The 26,748-nt window shown below is 39.1% G+C and overlaps 1 long non-coding RNA gene across 3 annotated transcripts in view; it reads left to right on the forward strand.

The window, feature by feature from the left end:
• The window catches only part of LOC122227634, a 40,335-nt gene extending 17,531 nt beyond the window's left edge, over positions 1–22,804 (forward strand). For 2 of the 3 annotated variants that reach the window (XR_006206169.1, XR_006206167.1), the window contains 2 exons: positions 16,209–16,272; positions 21,979–22,181. This is a non-coding gene — a long non-coding RNA (uncharacterized LOC122227634). Of the gene's footprint in view, positions 1–16,208; positions 16,273–21,978; positions 22,182–22,719 lie in introns of those variants that run through there. The other variant, XR_006206168.1, reaches the window with a different exon arrangement.
• Positions 22,805–26,748: the final 3,944 nt, after the last annotated feature.

Below are 26,748 nucleotides of genomic sequence, written 5' to 3' on the forward strand. Positions count from 1 at the left end.
TGGAGATTAAGGAGTGCACCTGTTGCGATGAACACTGGGTGTTGTATGGGAGGGCTGAATCACTAAATTCTACACCTGAAACTAATATTACACTGTGTGTTAACTGACTGGAATTTAAATAAAATTTGTCAGAAAAAGAATCAATAGAAATAGCACTGTCCTCTGGGAAGGTAACTGTGATATACGCATCAAGAATTGCCAAATGTATACACTTTGTAGCCCTCTGAGGTCACTTTTTGGGAGTGATCTTAGGGAGATTCTTCTCAATATAGAATTAATATGAGGAAGTGTTCCTCAATTTAGAATCCTACAAACGCACAAGGATATTTATTACAGCTTTCTTTTTAAGAGTGAAAAAATATTATAAATACCCCCCTATTCCATATGATGTATAGCAAACAAACTTTGTATATGCATACGATGAAATTTCACACAACCATTACAAACCATAATTATGGATAAAACATGGACCCCAAATTGCATGACATATGAAGGGAAATTCATACAACATAATTTCAAAATTTAATAAATATATGCATATTATGCATATGGACAAATAATACATAGAATAATCAAGCATTGAAATAGATGTGCTAAAATAAACATTGTGAGATTTTTCCTTTTAGAAAATTTTCTTTAGTGTTGTTATATCCATCAGTGGTCTAAAAAATAAGTTCAAAATGTAGCAATGGATATCATAGAGCAAAAGAAAACAACTGAAGATGACTACATTAATTAAAATGTTAGCATTCTAATTATCACTGGCTAATGATATAAAATCAATCTGCAAATGAGGTAGCCTGCTGTGAAAAGTGAGAGGTAGAAGTGAGATTTCATTGCATATTTCTGATCTCAGAATAACAATGTGTGGCCAAAGAAGAAAGAATATGAGAGGGAAACTGAGAAAACCAGTAGGATTGTCTTTCTGCCAGGCGCTAGGGCACACACATGGATTTGTGCTATACTCCTTTCACGTACACAGTAGGTTTACTGACAGTGAATGAACATGAACCAGTGTACTGGGTGATAATGAATCTGGCACATGTGTCTTCCTCAGTTTTCTCTTTCTGTAAATGGCCCAATAATTTAAAGAGTGATCTCAGCTCTTAGCAGCCTTTTATACCAATATGGCCCTAGACATAATCTAAAAGGATTTAGTGGGACCCATCATATGGATGTGTTTGACAGAAAAAAAAAAAATGGTAGCTAAATGGAAGCCGTGCACCTGTCCTCATGCTGTAGGAAAGTGTCACTCTGTCTGCATGAGTGCACAGAGGGACTCATTCAGACAAGGCCAGATGGGATAGAAAGAAAAGGACCAGCCTGCGGGTTGCAGAATGTGACCTAGACTCTCAGCTCCTCCATTGACTGACCGTAGGCATTTTATTTGACTGTAATTGGCCTCAAATGCTCCACTTACACAAGAGTCTAATAATAGCTTATCCATCTTTTTTTTGCAAGTCTTCCTGAATGAGATATTGTACGTGTAAGCATTTTAAAAATACCAGCACTTAACAAAGTGCTAAATACACCAGATATGCTCATTATAAACTAGTTATCAATGAAAGATTTTCTAATCAATCTCAGTGTTTGCTAGAGTGAAGTGACTAACAGTTTTTCACTGTTGAAACCCTAAAATTGTACAAATGTTTTGGAAAACACCCTCACAATGTGTACTCGGAGGCTTGAAAACATCAGTAAACTTTGACCCCGTAATCCCAATTTTGGGGACAAATTGTAAAGAAGTAACACTAGAAAGATACCCATGACAGAGTCGTTTTTATCCCACAAGAATATAAAGGACAGATAAATGCAGAACCATAGCAGATTGATTAAGTAAATTAATGCATGATGGATTAGAATATGATATTCATCAATGATACTTGTGAAGATCTTAGAAATGCCATTTTGTACTGTTAAGAAGAAACTCAATATGCATCATATGTGCAGTTATATATAAACAGTACTATAAAATATATGAACATAAAAACTGGAAGTGTTTTTCTTCAGGTGATGGGATTTTTCTGGTTTATTGAATATTCCATGTTTTCTATAAATTTATATTATTTTAATCCAGAACAAAACTTTTAAATCTGAAATGACCAGTTCTCGTTAGTTGCAAAACAAGGGCTGAATGGCTCAATGATGTGATCACTGAGAAAATCATGGCTCGTATTATTTGGTTTCATTTATAAACATCACATGTGTGTACTGTATTTCAGACACTGTGAGTGAGCCCAGATTGGTTGATTATTTTGTAATTTTTATTTGGGGCCATTTATTTTTCATAAAAATAGTCACTGAGAGATTAAAATTCAAAAGACAAGGTAGAGCACATTAAGATCTAAGACATATAATGGCAGTTTTAAGCAATGTTTTTCTGGAAGTGTGAAAGAACTGGAAAAGAGAGAGTGTGAACTGAGTGTTCCAAACAACAGCACTGCCTGTTAAAAAAAAAAAAAGTCTAAAAGTATCACAGTGTGAATTAAGAAATGAGAAAAAAAAGTAAGACAAGATTGCTACATTAAAAAAAAATTAAAAAATAAACACCTGTGTGTGATTTCTACTAGTTCTTTAAATTAAGGCTTTTTTGATAATGTGGTCACCAGGTTGTAGTTTGAGGTGTGGTGTCCTTGGCAGTTTCTCACTTGAAAGAGGTTTCCCTCATTTCACCCACACTTATCCTTGCCAGATTTCTATTAAGGAGAAAGTGGAAAAAAAAGCTAGCAAAAAAAAAAAAAGCCTAAAATTTGACATTCTAAATATGTCTAGAAGATGTGTTAAATTGCAGTGATTTCTTAAGGACACCAAGGTGCCTGGGACTCAGACATTTTAATTCAGACAGACCTTATCTATAGTGTGTAAAATCTGAACCATTCACTGGACTCCAGCTGGCTTAATTGCTTGCAGTTTATGGATTGCACCTATCATGTTAACTCTTTCAGGGATAAGAGTGGGAGGGAATGAGATGAGATTTGGAATCCACACAATCCAGAACCACAAGGCTAGGTCTGCCAGTTAGTATTATCTAACATGGAAAAAGTTGCTTAACCTCTCTATGTCTGAAACACTTACAAGTTGGATGGGGTGATGATTTATCATATTGCTGCAAGGATTACATGAGACAACACATGAAACCATGTCTGGCACAGAATGTGTACCCCTTACATAAACACTCTTCTTGTTATATATGAAGATACTTAAACAAATAAATGGGATCAGAGTTGTGGTTTCATGATCATAATCGGGTAGGAAAATGGAAGCTGCATCACAATAAGAGAGATTAGTTGCCTGGAAAGAAGTCAAGAGGTATTTTTAATGATCCATATACGAGCTAATAAATATCACAGGGGAACTAATGTTTACAGGGAGCATTTGGAAAGGTATTACAAGGAAAACATCATCTCAGGAGGAATGGTTCTGATGTCAAGCAGAAATAAAACAGAATAGAGTGATTCCAGAAATTCATCCTTATAATATCGGAGGAGCAGATATCCTTGAGACCCTAAAGACTAAGAAATAAAATTGAGGAATCTTTGAAAGACATGGACTAATTTAAACTCAGCTTCTTGACAAATATCACATAGGTATGGCATTCATACCTGCTGATAAAACTTCCCAAATGAAAAAGATCGCACAGGGCAAAGATGAAGACATGCCCCATAGTAAAATCTTTCCTAAAAAGGGAATTAACTGACAAATGCAAGGATTATTAAAGCAACACCTTTTAAAATAAACTATTTTAGTATTAAGAGATCCCCCCTCAAATGGAAAGGGGAGTGGGGGGTCATAAACAAATATAGACATTGACTTTAATCTATATTAAATACACAAGAAACATACTAATTTTTTTGAGAGAATTGTATTGCTAGGAAACTGGGAACTTGAGCTAAGTTTTAAAGTCTTTGAGACTCAGAGCAATTCTTAGATCTTTCAACTTTCTCCGAGAGCTGTATAACTCTCAAGAAAGACAAGAGATTTCTAAATACTGACTTCAGATGTGTCCAAGAATGAGAAGGGAAAAGCAAGAACACTCCAGAGTGTCAAACTCAGGGCTTTGAGTTTTTGGGCACAGAATCAGGTACAGACAAAAAAATGTTCCCTGATCCAAAGCAGGAGACATTCACAATATTCATCCAATGAAAATTCAGGTTTCTTTAGATCTATGCTTGTCTCTCTTTCCTTCCCTTCCTGAAGGAGATAAAGGTGCTTATGGTGGTTACTTTGTCTCTGGTCCATAGTATAATTTAAGTATAGAGGTTTAGATGATTTGTATTTTTGCTTTATAGGTCTCCAGTCTAAAACAAGTTATGAAACTATAGAACATCAAACTGAGATCCCAGACTTTGAGTTTAATGTCCTGGATGGATGAGACTTTGGGTTAATTTGGTAAGGAGTCAAATGTGTTATATGTGTGGAAAAAGATATAAAGAAATGTTTAGTGACTAGAAGAGTGGGGGGATTGTGGCAAAGTTGGTGATGTTCACCCAAAATTCCAAGCCCCCTTCTAGTTAGGTAGGGCCAAGGGCCTTGTTCAAACCACTATAACTGTGGGAGGAAATAACAGGTTTCCAGGCTGGACTGACACACACAGAAAATGACATACACATTTTCAGCTTTCTGTCTCCTGCCCCATAGACTGGGAGGCTGTGCTTTCAGATGGTGTAGTGATAAGACAGTGGATCATTAGTTAGCTTGCGACTTCTTTCACCCTTACAGCCTGAAATAAACACGGAACAAAAGCAAGAAATAAACTATGGAGATAGTTGTTTTGGTAGCATACCCTAGCCTATCCTGGCTCTGAGAGAGAATATGTAGTACAGGGATTACGAAATAGAGAGTGCTATTCTCAGAAACTCTTTCTCTTGTTTGCTGTTTTCCAAAAGAGAACACTCTAACCTTTCATTAAGTGAAACTACTGAGAATACATCTAGGTAGGGCACCAAAGTCAAACTCTGAGATCTCAGGGGGATACGCACCTGTCTCTACACTAGTTCTAGACACAGATTACTTCGTTTCAGAGACTAAGGAAGCAAACAGACAAGTCATATGCTCTACATATGTTCAAATTGCAACAGTGGAACTCGCAGTGGGAAGCCTGGAAGGAATGATAGAAAAACTTCCACTAGGACTTTCATGTATTTGTACATTCTCCTCTCCTGGTAAACTGAAGGATTTGACGGTATGTTTTTCCCCAACTTAAAACCAATACCTCCACTTCTCAGTTCATTTTGCTTTCTCAGGAATTCTGAGACATGGATCAATCTCTTTCTTTTCCCTTTATACTAGATATCTTCCTTCAGCCTTTCAAGGTACAACCTCATATAACATTACCGTGACCTCCATTCTCCATCAAACTTTCCCATTCTTTCTCCTCCCTTTCACCGAATAACATGATGAATCCTCCAGATTTACCATCTAGGTATCGTTACTTCCCAGTCACATGCCAACTATGTCAAGCCATCAGAATGGCTTGAGGTATGATCACCAATGCTCCCTGATGGTAGAACCATTGAACGTTGCTACTCCCCAGCACACTTGACCTCTCACAAGCATTTCACACTCTACCATTCCCTTGTTGTGAGGTATTCTTTCCTCTTGACATCTACAGATTATTCAGTGTCTCCCGCTTTGCTCATAGCTCCTTTATAGTTTATTTTCTTCCCTTGAGTCTTTCAAGTTTGCAGTACCTCAAGGTTCAATTTTAGATTATTTCATTTTTTCACTGGATACAATTTCCCTAGGTGAATTCTTATACTCCCGTGGTTTCATTGCTGAAAATTATATCCAAAGTCAACACCACTCATCTGAACTCCAGATCCACATATTCAGCCATCTTCCTGACATCTCTACTGAGATATCCTTGAGACCCTCAAACTCAGCATGTCCCAATTATCTTACATCAGGGTTGCCTACACAAAAAACAACTTTTCCTGAATTTTCCAGAATACCCTCCACATCTCCTTTCTCATACACATCTCATCAAGTCTAATCCCTATACATGTCCAAAAAGTATTGACTTGCTTTCCTCTCCTCTTCTAGCCCTTCAGCGAGACCCACCATAATAGTTTACATGTCTACTTAAAGGAGCATCCTCAGTAGACTCACATCTATTTGTTCCCTAGCCAGACACCCCTATATTGCAGCCAGACTGATCTCTTAAAAACAATTCTGAACTTTTAATTACTCTCGTAAAAACTTTTCAGTGATTTTCCATCACTTTCATGAAATATTCAAATCTTTAACATAGTCTCCCAGGCCGCAAATGAGCTGGTTCTGCTTCTCTCTGTTTGCTCTGTCTTCCATTCCCTTCATGCACCACACTTTTGCTTGTTATGTTCTCCTTCACATGGCCTCCCTATATATTCTCTTCTGAATAGAATACCTTTTCTCTTTATTTCAACCTGTCAACTGAAACTTATCTCTCACATGTCCAATTTATATGTCCTTTTCCCAACTTCCTATTTTATTTATTTTTAATTTTTTTTAATTTTTTTTTAATGTTTATTTACTTTTGAGACAGAGAGAGACAGAGCATGAATGGGGGAGGGTCAGAGAGAGGGAGACACAGAATCTGAAACAGGCTCCAGGCTCTGAGCTGTCAGCACAGAGCTCGACTTGGGGCTCGAACTCACGGATCGTGAGATCATGACCTGAGCTGAAGTCGGCCACTTAACCGACTGAGCCACCCAGGCACCTCTCCCAACTTCCTATTTTAGAGTACCTCTACTTTTTCCTCATGGCACTTATCATTTTTTTGATTGTTTAATAATCGGGGTTTTTTTTAAACATATATTGTTGGTCTCTTGACTATCAAGAATCCTATTTGTCCTTTTCATCAATAAATCTTTAGTCCCGGGATGGTACTTGTCACAAAGTTGGCTCTTACTAAGTAGTTATTGACTTCTCAAGTGATACATAGTTCACTCACATTAAAATCAATAGGAAATAGGGGTGCCTGGGTGACTCAGTTGGTTAAGGGTCTGACTCTTGGTATTGGCTTGGGTCATGATCCCAGGGTCGTGGGATCGAGCCCATCATTGGGACCCACACTGAGTGTGGAGCCTGCTTGGGATTCTCTCTCTCCATCACTCTCTACCCCTTTATTGCTCGCTCACTCTCTCTCTCTCTCTCTCTCTCTCTGTGTCTCAAAATAAGTAATTAAATATTAAAAAAATCAATGGGGGATAAGTTAAAATGGATACATGGAGAATGGAAGTCACAAATGTACCACCAATGAATATGTTGGACCACACTTTTCATTGGTGGAAGCTATAGGGGACAAGGAGACAGTTTTCTTGCTCTTCCACTGGGGCATCTCTTCTCACATTGCAGGACACTGGTGAGGGAAGATCAGGAAGAATCCTTCTAGCCTGGGTGGAGACTGGAGACTGGAGACAGAATTCTAGAGCAGATCGCTCAGGACAAGATTCTGCCAAGTTTAAGTCATAAGGGTGAAAAGGATTCTTGAGACTTCCTTAATTTTTCAACATGTTATAAGGACGTTGGTCATGATGGGGACCAAAGTGATAAACAGGAATTAAGAGCTTGGATTTGCAAAGATTGGCCCCACTTAATAATCCCTCTGGGGAAAAAGCCTATTGGGTAATGATGATAACACTTGTCACTAACATTCGATGATAACTGAGTGCCAGAGCAGTATTCTAAGCTTGTTGTTTGCATGATTTCATTTATTCTCCACAGAAATCCTGCTGAGTAGGTAATATTTTAATGCTTTATAAATAAAGAAACTAAGGCAAGGGGAATGAATCTGCTTGCCTAGGGACTCAGAGCTTAAAGGTGGCAGGCCATCATTCCAGTCCAGGAAGTCTGTTTAGAACCTAGGCAACTGAACCATTGTCCATTTCTTCACAGAAACTAAAACACTTGTGCTTGGCCTTCCTGGTCAGGTTTGACACGAACTTTGTAAGATGAATACTGGTGACAATATTTTCCTTTAAATTTTATCTCTGCCAGTAATGTTATCTTCCAATTGTTTTCTATTCTGCACACAGGAAAATCCTCAGGCATTTGGTCTTGATGTTGCAAACATTGTTTAAAAAATCAGGAGTGTCCATTCAGCTTTATAGAAAAAAAAGTGCATCACATCATTTTCAAATGTGGCTACCTGTGGTTTTGACACTTACAATCATATTTCCTTTCTAAACATTTCAAAGATGCACATATTTCACAAGGTTCTAATTTATTCTTTAGATTTGCATTGCAGAAAAATCAGACTTCATTGTCATAAAAAGCTAAGGTGTAGGGATGCTTCTAATGGGGGGAAAAGAGTAGCCGGGTTGGTAATAGCAGAAAGGGCTAAATGGATTTTTGATTAAATTTTCAAAATTCCTTTTCATGTGGATGAGGCAGAGAGATGTTTAGCCTAGTAGCTAAATCTTCTATACACATCAAAGTATTAAAAAATAAAGCCCCATTAATGCACTTTCTTCCATGATGATATGATGTGATTTAGTGTGTCAGAAGCAACCCATTGGCCCCAAATATCTCTATGCTAGATTGTGCACGTTGCTCAAAATTCCAACAGAGAATAATTCTTTCAAGTTTAGGTGATATATCTAGTTAAAATGCAAATACTCTGCCTGAGGAAATACATTATGCCCAAACTAGTTATTAACACATAAATATTAATTGGTTCGCAGATACTGTCTGGTGAGACACAGTTGAGAATAGTTGTGTAGGAGACAGAAAAGGAGAGATGGCTGGGTGAACGGGGTGCTAGTCCCTGGAGCAGACACAATAGGTAGTCTATATAAAGCAGAAGCCACCTTTGAGCCAAATAACAGCAAGAGGGGAGAGCAACTGAGACAGAGTGGGGACATATAAAGGGCAGTTTGGGCAGGATATACAAATAAACTTGTTTGTCTTCTGATTTTTTATGGGGCTGATCATGCCCTGGGTATGCCTTCTGGCTGTTGTACTTTAACACCTTCAAAGGAACTTTGGAAAAAAACCCGAACACTTGATTTTGTTTCTATCTATAACCCAAATCTAATGATACCTTAGAATCACAGTCATATGTGGCCAAGGTATCAGAGATAGACAAGACTGCAGGGCCCATTTGCCTAGAGTGTTCTGAACTCTTCTGGCCATTAGGTCACACCTTAGGTGACCTCTTCCTCTTTGAAGATTCAGATTTAGTTCATTGGATGTGGGTCCTGGAAATCTATTTTTGACAAGTACCTTATATAATCCTCATAATTAGGCAAGTTTGGAAAACCCCACTCATTTAATGAATCAGAAACTTGAACCCTAGAAAGGGAACGAACTTGCTCAAAATGCCTTGTGATGAGAGTCTCGCTGAGTGACATATCTAAAAATCTCCATTCAAAGTGCAGTGTTCACTACACTAAGTCCTCCCCAGCTGTCCTTTGATTTATCTAGTTATAAAACTAGCCTGATGCTTTTTCCCTTTTCCTTCTGTGTGATTTCTCATGTATGCTACAACCCCAGATAAATCAGATGAGAAGGGTGGGGAGTGAAGATTAGATTGCTCTGGCATTAACCTTTTAATTAAATCAATTGCTTGTGCTTCTAATAAAGAGAGTGTTTAAATGGAAAACAGAAGAGAATTAGGATGACATATTAAATGCCCTCATTTGTGAGGAATACAGAAGACAAGAAGGGCCAGGAAGCCAGAATCCTTCCATTGGAACAGAGGAGTGTCCAGAGGTTCCGACGCTGTAGGGTCCCGTTGTTGTTACACACGATAGTTTAAGTCCATAGATACTTCGGCAGTGGCTCCACTCAGCCGGAGGGGGAGGGATGAGACCGTCCCCAGAGAGTACCTATTAGCAGGTTGAAGCACGCCCAGGAATGCAGGCTGTCTTATTATTAATGGCAAATGAACTGTGGATGATGCTGTAGGATGACCTCTCTCCATCCGGCCCACGTTCTTCACTCCACATCATTCCCCTTATGGTCTTGTTTTTGGAATTATGCTCAGGCTGGGTCTGAAGTCTGCTTCCCTGGTTCTAGAAATGGCTGGGGGCCAAAGTGCTTTTGTATTGAGAACTAATTGGGGGTGAGGAGAGGTAATGTGGTCAGCTCCTGGAGCTAGAGCAAAGGAAAATGTCTAGAGAGCCTATTTTTAACTGCATTGGCGCCTAAATTGGCTGCTCAGGGGGAGCTGCGCAGAGCGGTCAATAAGTCTATCCCTAATGTAGCACTCCCGAAACAAAAGTGGTGCTCACTACTGTGCACCTTATTATAGCAAGGGCGTGTTTCTCGCCGCCTTTTAGTTCATTTTCTGTACCTACCCGCGACTTCCTGTTTATGGACGACTCTGGAGCAGTAGAAAAAATAAACAACCTGAGGGTGGGAAGGTCTTGGGTTTCAATACCAAATCCACCTCCTTCGGGTATAGGATGTATCCCTTAAACTCCCTGAGTCTTAGTGCTTTCCCCCAGCAATTGGAGATAATACTTTTTCTTCTTTGCTTTTTAAAATAGGAATCTATTTAAATTAATATGGCATTGTCCAGCAGATACAATTTTAGCTTGTACATCCTTGATGACATATCCCTGTCCTCAAGGGTCTCCCTTATTCATTACTGTAACCCTAGGACTCACTATGAGATTTGGTATAGAAAAGAAACTTAATATATATGTTTGAGTGAATGGATAAATGAAAAATTAAAAAATGGAACTCAAAATGCCGTTTAAAGTTAAAATGGATGAATATAAATTCTTCACAAATCTTTAATAGCCAATCTGTTCTCACCTCCTTAATATGACCTTTCTAACTTTATCCCACAGTGATTACCTTATCCTCACAATTTTGTGCGCAGTTAACGTCTCTTACATTTATTCAACCTTGAGTTTATTTTTTCACTTGGATTTTTTTCTTCTATTTCTTGGGCACAACCTGTGTGCCAAATCTTGTGTGATTTTCCTAGGGAGACTTCAGGTGAATAAAACGTAACCACGCTCTCAAAAAGCAGGAGCCCATGCAGATTTACACTAAAATAATGATAATTAAATATAATGTCTTGCTTTTGACAGAAAAAGGCAAGAATGCTAGGGAAGCACTAGAAAAGCACGTAAGCTCCTACAGGGGACTCGGGACAGTTTTCAGAGCTGAATCCAATATTGTCATAATATCCCACATGTAGGATTTTCAAATACTTTCTATTTGAATATGTGGGGGGGGGGGATGGGTGTGCACGTGTGTGCATGTGAGTACGTGTCTTTATGTATTGGAATTTGGGGAATGAGTTTTTCTTGTACTTTTGTATGAACTCAGTATATTGGGGGAGAGACAGAGATGCAACTCCAGGTGATGATTTCCTCAGCTGTTTAATGTATTTATAAAATGTGTTAAACTTGTCAGAAGTTTGACTCAGAAGGGGCACCTGGGTGGCTTAGTCGGTTAAGCGCCGACTTCAGCTCAGGTCATGATCTCACGGTCCATGAGTTTAAGCCCCACGTCGGGCTCTGTGCTGACAGCTCAGAGCCTGGAGCCTGTTTCAGATTCTGTGTCTCCCTCTCTCTGACCCTCCCCCATTCATGCTCTGTCTCTCTCTGTCTCAAAAATAAATAAACGTTAAAAAAAATTTATAAAAAAGAAGTTTGACTCAGAAGCTAGAAAGGTTTTTAGTAAATCCTAAAAAATGTATTTTTCTAATAGCAACAATAACCAAGACCCTATAGAAGTTAGGAAACGTGTTTTGCTAGTGGGCTATTGATTTAATAAACATAACTGGTGATGGAACGGAGTGTGTCCACATTACCACATGGCTCTCCTGGGAGGCTGATAATTGTGGTGGACAACCCCAAGTACACGAATACCCCAAATGCGGATAAGTTGATGTTGTGCATGGAGTTGTCCTTTCAGCCGTGCTGGGGGAATGGGGCCAGCTTGGCGGACACATTGTCAGATTCAACTGCACCTGCATCATGCCTTCCTAACAACTGCACAGAGTGCAGGCCTAAAATAATTTTTGATTGACTTGTATTTGATTTTGAGGTGGAACAGGATATTATGAGCGCCGAGCTCAAGCTCAGGCCAAACCAAACTCCATCAGCAGATTTCTTAATAAAAAAAGCAGGGCCCTTGCAGGATCTCTATGCTTCAGCCTTACATCCGGCAGTTGTAATTCAACCTCGGGGACATTTTCTTCCTGCGCGTTGATGTCAGAGTTTCTTGGAATGTAGTCTACTTCTTTTGGACAGTAGATATATCCCTGTGCTGAGGCTGCACATACCGTTTAAGTGCATTCGGAACTTAAATCAGGTGAAATTGAAAGGGATTGTAGAAAAACAACTATTTTTAACTGTTAACTTTCCTCCCTGAAATGACAGAGATGGTGGGCAAAACAGCTCTAAGCCTCATACATAGAAGGCCCCCAATAAATGTGGAATATTCTGAACTTTCTGTGCATATAATTAGCCAGACATTTTAGTTGGCAAAGTGTGTGGGTTCCAAAATCCAATTAACAAGGAAATGTTCCCCTTCTTTTCCACCTCAAAATGCAATGAACACCCCAACCTACATGCTTTCTCTAAAATCACCCACAATTGTGTGTTTATTGGAAAGCTTGGGAGTAATCTGCTCAACACATTTGATATAGGAATAGCATGTGGAAAGTTCGGGTGGTCAAATGCATGAAGAACACACAAGGAATGGATGTTAGCATCTATTGTTGGCAAGAAGTTGGAATAAATATCAGATAGATTGCTGAGCACATCATGAACAGCCTTGAGCACAGGGCAGAAGGGATTTATACTGTACCATTTATTGAGTTTCTGCTGTGACTCCAACATCATGTAAGGCATGCATCATGTGTGTATCATAGTCCAAAGCAACCCTGCAAAGCACACAATGTGTCCCCCTTTTTTCCGTTATGAAAGATGAAGCTCAGAGAGTATGAATAACTTTCCCTCATTCAGAGACCTCAGAAATGGAAGAAATTGGATTTCAATTCGGATTTAATGGAATCCATGTCTGTATTTTAACAAAATAATCCATTTTAGGTCCTCGAGCAGGAGGAAGATATACTGATAAGCAAAGCTGTGATGTTATACTTGTTTCTATTATTTTGCTACTTTTGCTTTTTCATATTCTGTTCTCTGTATGGTCTTTTCGAGTCCCTCCTCCCCATGTTGTTCTGCTCCCAAAGAACTTACCTCCAGCTGCCTGTCACTGTCAATAAGCACATTTAACAATAACTAATGTCTTGAAAAGCAGCCCCCCCTTTCCAAAGAGGTTAGAATTTCAATGGGATGTGGCACAAACACCTTCATGATATATTATATAAAGTCTCAAAAGTGTATTTTCAACAAACATGATAAGTAAAACAAAGTTTCAGATGGGGTTAAGGCAGCAGTATTTTCTCCCCATTGTCTTGAGTTCAAATCCCATCCTTTTGGACACTTTTTAGTAACTGTTACCTAACTGAGACCTATTAAAGGGATTTATATCCATTCATTGAACAGTTACTAGCACACAGCTCTGTGCCAGGAGTGGCTATGGCACTGAGCATGCAGAGAAGGAGCAGTTAGTCTACACCTCAAGGAAAACACCACCACATGGGAAAAACTGCCAAGCCAACAGGCGATTAGAGCATAAATCAATGAATCCACTGATAACATACTGCTATGAAAGATGTGTGGACACACTGAGGGTGCCCTCTCGACCAGACTGGGAGACCAGCGGCTGCTTTCTGTTTCCTCCAAAAAAAGCAAGATTCAAATCTTTTCCACTAAGTGGAAAAAGTCATGGAATTTGCTAGGTATAAAAGTAAGGGATTTACAGAGGAAGAAGATACTGTCTCAACTCTGGTCGGCCCTCTCCATTGACTGTGGTACCCAATAAATGCTTAAATTGAATAAGATCATTCTTTTGACACAGAAACCAATTTGACAAATTTCTATATGGTGACACTATCATCTTTGTTTAAATGATGCCCATGTCAAGGTGAGTCTGTCCCAGATTATATAGAGCTGTTCTGTCTGATGTGGCCCCATGTGGCTATTGGGCATTTAAAAGGTGTCTGATGTGACTATGACAATACATTTTTAATTGTATTAAAGTGTTCTGTAAGTGTAAAACTGTACATTGGATTTTGAAAACTTCGTCTGAAGAAGCATGTGCAAAATAGCTCGTTAAGTTTTGCCTAGTGATTACATGTTGAAAGATATATTGGACTAAATAAGATGTGGCATTAAAACAAGCAGGGGAAAGGTCACCCATGAAGAGGAACTAGGACATGCAAAGGAAGAGAAGCATGGGAGAGTATGGCTCAATACAGAAACCGTCCTACTCGGCTGGGGCTGTATTTACACGATACTGTCCCTTGGGTTGGTTAAGGAACAGACATTTATTTCTCACATTTCTGAAGGCTGGGAAGTCCAAGATCAACGTGCTGGCTGTTTTGGCTCCTGGTGTGCGCCCTCCTCCTGCTTTGCAGATGGACACATTGCTGTAGTCTCATGTGGCTGACAGCAGAGAGAGAGGAAGCAAACACTCTTGTTTAGTTATCTCTTCTTAGGAGGGCAATAATCCCCTCACGATTACTCTTGTTACCTAATTGCCTCCATAGTGATTAAATTGGAAAGACCCCATTTCCAAATACCATCACATGAGGGATTAAGTTTCGAGATACGAATTTTGGGGGGAATTACAAACATTCAGTCTGTAGTAGGCAATTACAAATTGTATACTCTAGCTATTGGAACCTATGGAGGATGCATGTAATGAAGTTTGAAAATAATGATGAAAAATGAGGATGGACACATAAAGAGGATCTAGGACAAGGGTGACAGGGCTAGTTTGTGCTTTTTAAGGAGATTGGTGTCTATCTCTAACTCTATCTCTATCTCTATCTCTATCTCTATCTCTATCTATATATCTATATCCATATCTATATCTATATCTATATCTATATCTATATCTATATCTATATCTATATCTGTATCTATATCTATATCTATCTATCTATACTCTGAACACTCTGGTTCTACCGGAGGATATAAAATAATTAAAAAAAATCAATAGGTAACATTAAAAAAAATTTTTTTAATGTTTATTACCTTTGAGACAGAGAGAGACAGAGTGTGAGCAAGGGAGGGGTAGAGAGAGAGGTTAGACACAGAATCCAAAGCGGCTGCAGGCTCTGAGCTGTCAGCACAGAGCCCAATGCGGGGCTCGAACTCACAAACTGTGAGATTATAACCTGAGCCAAAGTCAGCCGCCTAACCAACTGAGCCTCCCAGGTGCCCCTCAATGGGTAAAAATTTTTTATTTAAAGTTACAAGAAATGCAGATTTCAGTGATAGTGATCCACTGGGTAGTATTTAGAGTCTCTTTGAGAACATCTAAGAAATTGTAACTGCCAGGCAACTAATTACTTACTGAATATAGATTTTTTTCTCCCAAAGTAAGGATAATCACATGTACTTATAACTGTCCTCCTATCAGTAGATCTCTACTTGCTGGCAGAAAACATAACCAAGGAGTTAAGGTTATTGATCAGAGATGCTTTTAAAAGCAAGGATTTGAAATTATTTTGCAGTGATAGCAAGTGTCCACCAGGTGGCAAACAGCAGCGAATCCTGGTCCAACTGGGCCCACTCCCAGTTCTTCCTACCACCTCGTCAGCACAAAAGGTCTAAGGAAGCATGATTTCATACCTGGGAGCGTATCATGTTGTCATTTGACATGTGACTCATTACTTCAGAAGAAGACACTTGAAGGGGATGAAAATAGGAGACCTTTATTTTCGCAAGGGGAAAGGAGGCAGCTTTACTTGGAGCTGTTTTTGAATTGAAATTTGAAGAGAATGTTTGTCATATGGTAAAGGAGATTGGAAAAGAGAAATGTGAATTTGCCATGAGAACTCGGAACAGTGATTTCTACAAGGGGACATTGGGGATCCACAACCTACTAGTGTCAACCTCGGCTTGTCTCCTCAAAGTTTCCTAAAGGAAAAATAAGACAAATTACAGATACTCAGAAACAGTCAACTTTATGAGAAGCTTGCACTTGTCTTACGGGCTATAAGACATATACCAGGAAATGGCTGTGTGCCTCGGGCAAGACATCTGCCTTCTCTGGGGGTCAGTTTTCTCATCTAGAAAGTGAGGGTGTTGGATAAGCATTAGTATTAATAATTCTCATTAATGACTACTAATTAAGGGTGTGCACTAAATGATCTGTGACAGTATCTTAATTATTTTTCATAACAGCCCTGTGGACTGACAAGAGTTTAATCCCTGTGTTGGTTATAAGGAAACAGGAACCCAAAATCAGGTAATATGTTCAAGTCACAGGGCTGGTACGTGTTGGGAGTCAGGATTTGAATCCAAGTTTGGTCAACTCCAAGTCTGAATTTCTATCACCACACAGAACACCTTTATGGATGATCTCAAAGTGTCTATTTTCTGCAAGAAAAATAACAGAGGATTTGAAAGAGTATTTGGAAAGTGGTAAAATATCAGTTGTATAAATTGAAATAAAATGAGAAATAACTTATTTTGCTTTAAATAAATATATGATTTCCCTATTGATGCTGCAACAAACCACCATGGACAGTGGCTAAACACAACTCAAATTTATTATTTTGTAGTACTGATGTTCAGAAGTCTGAAACGGGTCTCGCTGGGCTAAAATCAAGGAGTCAGTGGGCGGTGCTCCTTCTGGAGTCTCCTGGGGAAAATCCATTTCCTTGCTTTTTCCAGCTTCCAGGGGTCACCTCATTCATTCCTTTGTGCTTGCACTTTACTTCATATTGAAGACCATAGCATCTTCTGACCTCTCTGACTCGGGCCCTCAGACCTCCCTCTTTCATTTACGAGAAAGGACCCTTGCCCTTACACTGGGCCCACCCTGGCAATTCAGGATAATCTCAAGATCCTTACCCTAATCACATCTGCAGAGTCCCTTCTACCATGAAAAGTCGCATATCCTTGATTAACATCGGTCAATGCACATATTTGATAGGCATTATTCAGCTTACCATAATAGCCAACACATATTGACTTCTTACTGTTTCAGGCCCTGTTCTAACCATTTGATACAGATTTAATTTTCTCTTTCCTACAGCTCAGTGAAATAGTTACTACCATTAGCCCCATTTTTAAAATGAAGAAGCTAAGGCTCACGGATTTTATAGAATAGTTTGGGATCGGAAGCTAGTAAGCAGTGTATTCTGTTTTCTCAAGCGCCTCCATTCTTATTACTTTATACATAAATAAGGTCTCTGCAGTGAGAGTAATGGGTGCTTTCACAGGTGTATTCAGTGCACCGATATTTTGATGATTAACATTGTCATTTTCAATTTACTTTAGGCGTTTGGGTCGGCTTGTAATCAGTTAAAGCTGCATTATAGCCCTGGAAGATCGCTCCTTTGGCCAATTCCAGTGGGGTGATGTCTGTATACTGTGCTCTATAGAGACTCAGAAGTCCATACAAAGTGATAGAGCTACCAGCTAAAAAATAAATTTGTCAGTGATGAATATATTTTTTGCCTTTTTGTCTACACTGGCTATGGTTCTTAACCTAACCTTTTTTGTTATAAATGTTTACATTTCTGTACAACAAAATTGATCATCTGTTTAGGCTCTATAATTCCAGTCACATCCCCCACCCCGCACCCCCTGCCCCAACTCCTCTTCCTGACTGGTGGATTATGGAGACATGTGTTGTTTTTCTTCCAAATATTTGGAGATTTTCCATTTCTCCTCCTGCTATTAGTTTCCAGCTTAATTTTATTATAATCAGGCGGTATACTTGAAGTACGACTTTGAGTCTTTTAAATGTACTAAAGATATTTTATAACCCAGGATATGGTTTATCTTTGTGAAGGTTCCACGTACACTTGATAATAATTTGTGTTTCGCTGTTATATGGAGTGTTCTATGAATGTCAGGTTCCAAATGGTTGTTGGTGTTCTCCGGTTCTTATGTATCTTTTCTAGTAGTTTATATATTTGTATCTATCTATGAACCTATTTATCCATCTATCTATCTATCTATAATATATAAATATATACAGTTAATGAGAGACGAATACTGGTGTTTGCAACTATACTTGCACACCTGTCCACTTTCCCTTTTTAGTTTTACGGATTCTTTTTCATGTATTTTGAGGCTCTGTTATTCCGTATCTAGGCATTTCGGATCTTACTGAACAGGCACTTTGTCATTATGTAATATATGTCTCTTTATCCCGAATTTTTCTTGTTCTGAAGTATGCTTTGTTTCATACTAATGTAGGCACTCCACGTCAAGAGCTGTGAGAGTCTGAGACTTTATTTTACTTGCAAGTTAACAGCCTGTCGCAGTTCCATGACTGTTGATGGAGGACACGGTATTGAGTCAGAGCCTGAGGGCAATTTATGCCTCACAGAAATAGCAGGATCCAGAGGATTAGATTCAGGTTCCCAAGGCCCCATTCCCACAGGGAAATGTGAGGGGAACCAGGGGACTCATGCATAAGCAGCAGGTTGGGTAAAGGTGAGGAAGTCTGAGTGGAGACACTCTCATTTCAAAATTGGAAGACATTAAAAAAAAAGTTGAAAAAAAAAACAAACAAAAGACAGGAGTTCACCTTGGTGCCTCAGTTTGTTAACCATTCTATTTTGGCTCAGGTCATGATCTTGTGGTTTGTGAGTTCAAGACCCAAATAGGGCTCTTTGCTGTCAGGACAAAGTCTGCTTGGGATCCTCTGTCCCCTTTCTCTCTGCCCCTCTCTCCTCCTTACACACTCTCTCTCTCCCTCTTAAAAATAAATAAACAGTTTTTTTAAAAAAGTTTAAAATTGGCTACAATAAACCTGCCTTTTGGTTCAGAGTAAGGTACGGTGCTTACTTCCAAGACCATTGACTATTGAAAAAATCCTGAAAAAAATAGTTTGTAACAAAGATCAGTCAGTGCCTAGATTGCAAGACACCCAGGGAAATTATCTCCCATCATTTCTATTTCTTTTTTATTAGTGTTTACATTGTGTATCATTTTCTAGCCTTTTACTCTCACATTGGTAGTGAATTTCTTGGAAACAGGGTATAATTTCCTCATTTTATTTATCCACTAGGACATATTATTTGGTGTTTAGACCGTTTATATTTAACACAACATTTGACATATTTAGATTTAAGTGGATGCTGTCATTATTTGCTTTTTCTTTGTTTCCTCTGTCTGTTTTTCTGTGGTTTCCATTTACATCGTATTTTGTATCTTTTTAAGTTTGTTTATTTTGAGAGAGAGAGAGAGAGAGAGAGAGTGTATCTGAGTGGGGGCGAAGTAGGGGGGGGTGGATAAAGAGAGGGAGAGGATCCCAAGCAGGCTCCGTGCTATCAGCACAGAGCCCAACACAGAGCTCCATCCCATGAACCATGAGATCATGACCTGAGCTGGAATCAAGAGTTGGACGATTAACCAACGGAGCCACCCAGGTGCCCTAATTTTGTATGATTTTAATAGTATTTGCTATGTCTTCTTAACCAATTAGGTGTTTGGCGTTCTCTCTGCTTACTTTTTAGCAGTTGCTCTCAAGATTATAATACACACACTTCATGTTTCACAGTCTACTTTGAATTCATAGTTTATTCCTTCAAGTGACGGGTAGATGGAATGTTAAAACCTTACCAGCACAGAGGTTTTTGTGCCCTCCGCTTTGTATGCTGTAGTTGCCTTTCCTATTATGTCTACATAGCCAACAATATTGTAATTTTTGCTTTCAAGTGCCATATAAATTTTACAGAACGTAAGAGGAGAACCCTAGTTCTTTGTGCATGCAACCAACCATTTACATGTCTGTAGGTCTTCCTTCAGTCTGGAAGGTCCAAACTTCCATCTAGTACAATTTCCCTTCTCTTGAACAATTTCCTTTAGCATTTCTTATAAGGCTGATCGGCTGCTGACCAACGTTATCACCCTTCTTTTATCGGAGAATTTCTTCATTACCCCTTTATTCCTTAATGATATTTTTCTGAGAGATCTAGAATCTGGATTCACAGCTCTTTCCTTTCACTACTTTAAAAATGTTGTTTTACTGGGTGCCTGAGTGGCTCAGTCAGTTGAGCGTCCAACTTTGGCTCAGGTCACGATCTCGTGGTTTGTGAGTTTGAGCCCTGTGTCGGGCTCTGTACTGACAGCTTGGAGCCTGGGACCTGCTTCGGATTCTGTGTCCCCCTCTCTCTCTGCCCCTCCCCCTCTCATGCTCTGTCTCTCTAAATGTAAATAAACATTAATAAAAGTTTTTTTAAATGCTTTTTTTACTATTTTTAGACCTTATTCGCTTTTTTTTGAGATATCCACAACCATTTGAATTATTTTTCCCCATAACTAATGCTTTATTTTTCTTTAGCTTTTTAAATATTTTTAAATCTTTTTTAAAAAGTATTCAGGTGATGTATATTTTTGAATTTGTCCTGCTTGGGATTCACTGACATTTTTGCACCTTTTAATTTATATATACGGGGCACCTGGGTGGCTCAGTCGGTTAAGCATCGACTTTGGCTCAGGTCCTGATCTCAGAGTTTGTGAGTTTGAGCCCTGCATCAGGCTCTGTGCTGACAGCTCAGAGCCTGGAGCCTGCTTCAGATTCTGTGTCTCCCTCTCTCTCTGCTCCTCCCCTGCTCATGCTGTGTCTCTCTCTGTCTCAAAAATAAATAAAAAAACAGTAAACAAAATTAATTTATATATTTGTCATCTTATTTCAGACATTATTGTTTTAATTTTTTTTCTACAAGCCTGCTTTCCTGCTTTTTGTCCCCTGTTTCTGGGACTCTGATGGCATAAACCCCAGATATTTGGTTTTATCTCACAGGTCCCTGAGGCTCTGTTAATTTTTTCATTCTCCCCCCCCCCCACCACTTTTATTAATATTTTTAAATTTCTGTTGATGTATCCTTAAATTAGTAAATTATTTCTTCTGGTATCTCCATCTGCTACTGAGTCTATCCAATACTTTTTTTTTATTTTTGTGTTATTATGTTTTTTATTTGTAAATTTTCTATTTTATTTCTTTTTCTATTTTCTACCTTTTATTCTGAGGTCCTAGATCTTTTAAGTTGTTTCAAAAGCACTCAACCTTACTTCTTAGATCATGTTAACAATGGCTGCTTCAAAGTCTTTTCCTGACAATTCCAACATCTATGTCACCTCAGAGTCAACATTAGTTATTTATTATTTTTTTTCCTTTTGCAAGAATCCAGATTTCCTGTGCTGTCATATGTTGAGAAGTTAAGGATCACATCACATCTGTGTGTTTTGGTTACTATGTTATGAGTCTCAGAGTCCTAATGATAATGTTGATCTTTATGTTTTTTTTTTAAGTTTATCCATTTATTTTGAGAGAAAGAGAGATGGCGTGAGCAGGAGAGGGGCAGAAACAGAAGGAGAGAGAGAGAGAGAGAGAGAGAGAGAGAGAATCTCAAGCAGGCTCTGCACTGGCAGCATGGAGCCTCACAAGGGGCTCGAACTCATGAAACTGAGATCACGACCTGAGCCGAAACCATGAGTCAGACACTTAACTGACTGAGCCAACCAGGCGCCCTGATTGTTATGCTTTAGTAGACAACTGACCACGTTATGTTCAGCAGCTTACATACCTGAGGACTCTATTGCCAATGTCAGGTCAGTTTTCAGAACCTGAAAATAAAAGTAATTTAAATAAAAGTAATTTTATTTAGGTCTTTTCCATATGACCGCTCGATGGCCAGTCCAGGACCTGAGTAGTGGTCAGTGCTTTAGTTCAGTTTCCAAACTATTTGGTGTGTTGGATAGATTGAGGCATGCCCAGATTTAGGAGGAGTTCAGGACTTCATACACAACTATAAGGGGTCATCTTCTTGAGTTGTCTCTGATTTCCTTGAAACTTCCTTGCACCAGGGGATCTGTGTTCTGACCTTCTGAAAGAAAAACCTGGACATAATCTTCTTATTCTGTCATGAACTTTCTGTGGCTATGGCTGTCTCTAGACAGACCACCAATAACTTTTTTCTTGGAATTGTAGGTGTCTTTCTGGTTACTTCTGCTTGTGTGCCACTGTGCGATTGCCCAGGGACCAGCTCGGGAGAGAACAACAATGAAAAGTTAGTGGGCTTTCTCTTATTTTATCTGCCCTATAAATGCTTCCTGTCCCACATCTTGCACAGAGAGATTCTTCTGAGGTTCTTTCTGGCCACATGCAGACTCTAAGTAGCATGTGGTCTTTGATTCCAGGCTAGGAAAAAGCTAAAGGAAATAAAAAGGGAAACTTACTATTAGTTCAATAATTGCTCAAAAAATCATTTTTCTTTTACCATAATCTTTCATCTATTATTTATTTTTTGGATTCCTCAGATTGTTTCTTGATACGTTCAGTTCAGAATTTTGGTTGCATTTAGTGAGAGACACATTGACGACTCACTTACTCAGCTTTACCAGAATTAGAATCTCTTAGTTTACTATTAACTATTTTTAAATTATAACTGATATGAGCTTCAGTATAGCTTAAAAATCCTGCACAGAAAAGAAGGGAATATCCATGGCATTATATGCATTCCTTTGTTGTTGTTGTTGTTGTTTTCTGTTAGTTATGACATTTTAAATCACCAAAATCGGAAATCAAAATTTGGCTTGATAATTTGGGCAAGCCCTTTTTGTTGCTGTGGTCCAAAAATGAGGATCTAGAACATCAATATCCAACTAACTCAGAGTATTAAGACCAGCTCACAATAGTCAAATTCATGGAAGACTTAATTTTTCCATTAAGCCACAGGGGGCAGCAAGAAATAGCAAAAGACCACTGGCAGAAAAGAAGACACCAATTTGGTTACTTAATAAGCTGTAAAGCCTTGGGTAAGTTATTTAACCTATATTGGCCTTCATAACTGAATCTGTAAACCAGGCTATAAGAAAATTCTAGCTAGATTTGCACTTGATGCATGGAGAAAACACAAATGGAAAGTGCCCAGTAAAGGGAGGCACTCCAAAAAGCAAATTAATGACATAGGATACAAGATACCTTAAAAAAAAAAAGAAAAGAAAACTTATTAACCACAAAGACCACAAAATTAAATATGACATCAGAAAAAAGGCACATTATGTAAGTTTAAGGATAGTGATAGCTATCTTGAGAGGTTGTCAAAGGACTTAGAGATAATGTAGGTACATGCTCAGGAAGAATGATAACAGTGGCTCTTAATACATGTCTAACGCTTTCCATATTTCGAACACAGTTCTTGGTCCTTTACACATGTTATCCCATTTAATCAATTGCTTCTGAAATAGGTGCTATTATTCTCTGTATCCAACAGATGATAAAACTGAGGTAGAACAAGTTCATACAGCTAGAAAGTGAAGGTTAAGAGTCTAACCAAGGAGCTCCCATTCTATTAACCACCGTACCATGCTACTGACTTCGATAATTATAACTCACATCCTCATTATTGTTATTACATGACTGTTATTCCTATCATTTCTGTTCTGTATTTCTGTATTCCTGTAATTTCTAACGTCTCCCTTTGGAATAATAGCATTCACTCTTCCATGTTTTGTTTTGTTTTGTTTTGTTTTTTTGTTTGTTCTGTTTTGTTTTTTGTTTTGTTTTAACTTAGAGCCATGCTTGAGTAACTAAATGACTCATTACAAGACTTATATGTGTCGAAACACTCTTTAGCTGTCAATTATCCTGAGGTAAGGACGGCATTCTGCCACCTTTTAGAGAATCTTTAAGAACAACAGTTGGCAGAAATCACATCTTTGAGAAGGACACAAATTTTGTTTTCATAAAATGTAGCTGATGCCAACTTTCCTAGGGAATCATGTGCTAAAGCCAGATCATCAAATAATAATGTATTTGTGAAGCCATTGTGTTATGGGAAGGGAGATGAAGTTATAATTGATAATGTCACATAACTCTAGGTAAGGAATAAAATAGTTCCCCAACATACGCAAAAATATTTATAGCAACACTAACCATAGTAGCTGAGAGAGAGAGAGAGAGAGAGAGAGAGAGAGAGAGAGAGAGGGAGATCAGCTCAAATGTCTGTTAAAAGTAAACTGGATTAATACATTGTCTATTTATGGAGCAAACTGTTACAGTGAAAGTAAATGAACTACAGTCACACTTTACAATATGCATGAATCTCAAGAAAGTAATTTTGAATAAAAGATATACCGTATGCTTTTATTTAAAATTTTTAAGTTCCAAAGCAGGCAAAATTGCCTATTACTTTGGAGGGAAGATAGAAACCTGGGAGAGGCGGGCTGAGGGGACTTTTCAGGTACTGTTGATGTTCTCGATCTCAGTGCCGATTGGTTGAGTGTGAGCATGTTGTGTGATTGCCCAGCTGTACCTTATGATTTGTGTGTGTCATTGTGTGTATGTACTACTTCGTACAAGGTTGCATTTGTAAAAATGGAATGAAACGAGCATGAGGAATTCTGGGAAATTGGGTTCCCTCTCTGGGATCTCTTTTTTATATCTGCAGAATAAAGAAGCACAGACACACACGATCTCGATGTTCCGCTCCATTTGTGATATTCTGTGATTTCTTTGTGTTCAATTTTAAACCTTGGGTTCTCAGTTAACAAAGGATCAAGACTTACATATGCCTCAGAAGAGCACAGGGAGTTTAGTCCTCGCTTCTCCTCTCTGCTGAGTCCACACCCCTCCTTTTCCTTCAACTCCACATTCAGTGCATCAGATATCCTGTTGATTCTGTCTTTACAGTAGATCCAGATGCCAGTCACTTTGTAGCATGCCCACACGTCTATGCCTCTTGTTCTGAGCCACAACCAGCACTATCACGAAAGCTTCTTGGTTGGAATCAGTTGCCCTTTAACATAGCAGTCAGAAGCTTTTATAGCAGAAGTTAGATAGGCTTCAAACTTTGTCGAGTAAGAAAATTCTCAATAATCTGAATGTTTTCAGAAATCTGTGTGTTTATAGTAAGTAAACAATGGCATTGTAGCACACTCTTGCTAATTTGAGTGTCTACCATTAAAAGGGATTTTTGTCTGTGGTATTATATTTCTTTTGAGACAGAGAAAGAAAGAACAGGTAGTGGAGGGGCAGAGAGAGAGAGAGAGGGAGAGAGACTCCCAAGCAGTCTCTGAACTGTCACTGCAGAGCCCACAAAGTTGGATGTGGGGCTCGAGCTCATGAGCTATGGGATCATGACCTGAGCTGAAGTCAGATGCTTAACTGACTGAGCCACCCAGGTGCTCCCATAGTATTATCTTTCTGCTCCTTCCTTCTTCCCTTCTTTCTTCCCTCCCTCCTTCCTACCTCCTTCCCTGTCCTCCTTTCCTCCCCCCTCCCTCCTTCCCTTCCTTCCTACCTCCCTCCCTCTCACTACCAAAATACAGAACTTGAAGCTCCATGGTACAACACTTATTTTCAGCAATGCAAACAGCCAACGATAAACTTTTGTCAAGTTGGTCACAAGGATGGAAGGTAGAGGGGAGTAGAAAAAAAGTTGAAGTGGATATATTTCCCAACGTCCTTTTTCCTCAAAAGAAAAAGAAAAAAGAAAGACTTGCAAGCTGCTTTTCTTTCTCATTGTGTTTGACTCTGTGTTGGCAAGAAAACAACCCCTTGGGATGTCTGAAGGGCCTACTGGATACGGATCCTCTTGGGCTGGTAGATGTGACTAAGACGCATCTCTCTTTTCAAAGCGAGTGATTCGAGTGATACTTTTAAGGTTTTCATTTTTTTTCTTTTAATTTATTTTTAGATCACCTGGAGACACAGTTGGTAAACAATGAATGCAGTTTGGGGCAGACACACTTAGGTTCAAAGTTTATGCCTCTCCTCCTCTAACCGTGCTGCCCTGTATGTGTGTTAGACTAAAAATGGTTACCAATAATCAGCGTATTGACAGAGAATGCTTCAGCTGGCACTTGTATTCTTAGCAGGCTTTCATTGTTATGAGGATTTCCCATGAACATCAGAGTGTGAAAGACAGTGTGTCTCTTCTGAGCCCTGAACCTGATTTTGGTGGGCTACCGATCTCTGGTGTGGGCAGACAAGTAAGGCAAATCAACGGCAAAGTGCATAAAACCATCATTAATTTTAATTTACTTGTAACACAGAGGTCCTTATGGGTATCCTGGTACTTTGACATCTAAGTAGAATCAGACGGACCAATCCCAAGCCAGAAAAAGTCTAAATTCTCCGTAATTTCTTAGAAGTCCAGCTGGCATCATATCACAGACTCCTGGGCCTCAAATTCCCCCACTTCCTCCTAATGTAATCTCTTTATGTCTCGCTCTCTTGTACATGCTGCTTCTTCCTGCACTGCCTCACTCCAGGCAGGTACTCCCCTCTCCATATATTATAAAAGATAAAATGACAGGACATAAAAGACAAATGCAACAAAAATAAAGTGTGGCACCCGTGTGTGCTGTAGACTTTATTGGGCTCGAGGTGAGGCAGTGTGGAGGAGGGGACAGATATCTCCACAGCTGTGCAAAACTCTCCAAATTCAATGTCAAGCTGCCTCTGATTTAAAATGTCCTGTGGGGGGCCGCCTGGGTGGCTCAGAGGGTTAAGCGTCTGAGTCTTGAGTTTGGCTAAGGTCATGATCTTGCAGTCATGAGTTCAAGCCCCACCGGGGCTGTGCACTGACAGTGTGGAGCCTGCCTGGGATTCTCTCTCTCTCTCTCTCTCTCTCTCTCTCTCTCTCTCTCTCTCCCAAAATAAGTAAACATTAAAAAATATCTTTAAAAAGGTAAAAAAATAAAATCTCCTCTGGTCAACCTTCCACTTGCCTTTTCCTACTTGCTTCTTTCTGTA

The sequence above is a fragment of the Panthera leo genome, chromosome C1 (genome assembly GCF_018350215.1).
Source record: "Panthera leo isolate Ple1 chromosome C1, P.leo_Ple1_pat1.1, whole genome shotgun sequence".
NCBI lineage: Eukaryota > Metazoa > Chordata > Mammalia > Carnivora > Felidae > Panthera > Panthera leo.